We start from the raw sequence: 2,997 nt of genomic DNA, 5'->3' as shown, positions 1-2,997 counted from the left end.
CACCCCCAACGTCAGGAATTTCGGCGATATGGAAATATTTCGTACGTCGTGTAAAATCAAGGGTGGTTTCAGTCATTGTCTTCCTAGTTTTGCAATTGTTTGGAAAATTAATAATAATCATGTAGTCTTTAATTCTTGTTCTTTATGAACACGTTGATTACCATGTCACTCACATATGGGTGACAGGGATTTTCACTAAGGAATTCCAAAATTAATTCTGAAGGTCAGGTGTTAAATAAAACAAGTCTGTATTCGAGAATTTCGATAGGGCTGTAAGACTGTATACTAACGTAAATGTTACATTATATAGTTTCCAATTGTATGAGAACAAAATTATGGCTTCTGTTGGAGTATTTACTAAACAGCAACATGTCATTTTGCTACAAAAATAAATGTACTGAGAAATATGTACAACGTTATATCTGTCATTGCAGAATAACGAAAGAGAAAGTTTTCGTTTAGGCTATGGCCTACCCTTTCAAGTGTAGCTGTATACAGCTAGAAATTCTTTCTACGGTTTTTCTTTTAACGTTCATCGGTCAGTCTCGTGCAGCTCCTCGTTGAGAAAATATCACAGTTTGCTCGTGACAATTTATTGAATAAAGCTAAAGTTAATCTATAAATTCAGTATTTTATTATTACTTGTTATTTTGTAGCATCTAGATAATCTATATAATTTTTTTTATGTCAAAATATTCATAAATGAACGAACAGCAGCTATTTGAAGTTGACTTCAATTTTATGCAATAGTTCCTGAGAAAAACATGATTGAAAATATGCTTTTTTTTGTGCGTTCACAGTGAAGTGCCCCCTTAAGAAGAGAAAATCCAACATATTTTCATGAATACAACTGAAAGTGTTAAAACCATATAACAGCTACTCGCCCCCTTTCCTTCCCCCGTTCACGCGTACCCTTTTCTCGTAATCCGGGGATGATCATCATTCCCGAGGGCAGAACGTCTAAGGTAAATTGTGCGTTGCCTCGGTTAGCATTGCGTCGATTTCCAGTGAGAACGTGCGAACGCAACGTAATCAATCGGAACGGGGGATAATCGAGAATCCGTTGCACCATCCCCATTCAGCCCTTCGGTCGGGCCGCGATGTACAAACGTACGACCGGGTCGTTGAGCTTTGTCGATGACGTCGTCATGACGTCACGTCGTCATGGATACCCTGTCGCCCCGTCGTCGTGCCCCTCCGCCGGGTAACTCGACGAAAATTGGGGCTTCGACCCCGAATCGGGTCGCCGTGTTCCACTTTTGATCGCGCATCGGGTCCGACCACCGAACGCGTCCGCCTCTTCTGGATCTATCTATGGATTTCGAGCCACCCAAGCATCCCGACCTTCCCGCCAATTCTCGAAAACTTCGATCTCCACTGTTCACGGAACAGTGAAATGCCACGACCCTTCAGGAAGTTAACCTTTAACGGACCGAAAGTATCTCGAGTTTACTTGGACGATGGTTCCGAGCCATTTTTCATGCGGTGGGATTTGCGCCGTGTGTCAGAGATTTTTATATCGAGAAATATTTATTTTCTAGTGAAAATTTATTGATATACTTGCAGACTGATAACAAGTGTTAGGAATTCTGACACAGTTCGCCTAAATATTGGCGTGACGAGAAACGAGGCGTCGCACAGTGCGGAATAAGTGGACAAAATTCAATATTAGTACATATATATATCGCAATGTGAGGCAGATTTCTATCGTAGAAAATGTGTGTCAGCGTGGAAATTGTTATAAATAATAATGTATCAATCATTTGTATCCATAATACAATCTTTATCTTTAAACAAATATACAGACAAAACGGCAAAAAATATCCTGGGTTCTCAACATATTTGGATACATTATTTGTTCGGTTATACGTTCGGTTATATGTATAAAACATACGTTATATGTATACGTTCGGTTTTACATAAGTTTTAATAAAGGACCGTACTGTTGGTGTAGGGTCGCAATTGGAAGTTAACAATTCTGATTTAATTGATTTATGGATTTCTATAAAAATTATTTTTCACATCCTCAGCCAAAATGAAGCATATTGTGTTAAATAACATATGGGTGCAACTTCTATTATTTATGAGACAAAAATTCCTAAAGAATTCAAAATATGGACTACTAAAACGACAATTTTACAATATTACATCATTTTCCTGTATGATAATCATACAAACTCATATATACCGTTGGATTCAGAATAAAGAAACGTTTTTATTGATCCAGAAATAAATCAAAATTTTCAAAAATTTCGAGTGGGGGGGGGGGGCAATTTAAACAAAAAATTTGTTTTTTTTTTAAATTTGTTGGTATTTATTTATAGGCCTCTAAAAACAGTGTAATGTTTGCTTGAACATTTTTTTGAAATTTCTAATCGTTTTCGAGCAAAAGTAAAAGGGGCGGCTCGGACAAAAGGGTTAATTTCTCCCTCAAAACGCAAAAGTCGCACGTACTGAGGATGGTGTAATTCATAATAAGGTCCCACAAACAAGTATACAAAGTTTCATCAAAATCGGGGTTTGTTAATTTTTTGTTAAATTTGTTAATTTTGTTGTGATTTTATTAATGTTTATGGTTAATTATAATTTGTTTGTGAATAAATAGCAATATATTTATATTAGTAATGAAATTTTGATTTTTGTCCACAATTTTGCTATTTGTCCGCACTGTGCGTCACGTAGGCGAGCGTACCCCAACGACTGGCGCCGGGCCCTGTCACATAAACAACCCCGAAGGCCCTTGAAGAGCCTTCATTCAGAAGACAGCGCACAGACTTTCCCAGGCCGGGAAAGTCACTTCTTTGCCAGCGTTCAATGCGAGTAGAGCTTCTCTAATAAAAAGAATATTGTTAAAGATTACTCGGCGATTTATACTTGCATTTTACCTACGACTCTTAGACAAGATGATCCGTTAGGTCTAATGAAGGTCTCGAGACGAGGAGGAGCGTCGGGAAATTTTTCAAAGGGTAAATAGAGTGTACAAAAAGAACTCGTGTG

This window comes from Hylaeus volcanicus, chromosome 8, assembly GCF_026283585.1.
Source record: "Hylaeus volcanicus isolate JK05 chromosome 8, UHH_iyHylVolc1.0_haploid, whole genome shotgun sequence".
Lineage (NCBI taxonomy): Eukaryota > Metazoa > Arthropoda > Insecta > Hymenoptera > Colletidae > Hylaeus > Hylaeus volcanicus.
Note: the sequence above shows the minus strand (reverse complement) of the source record.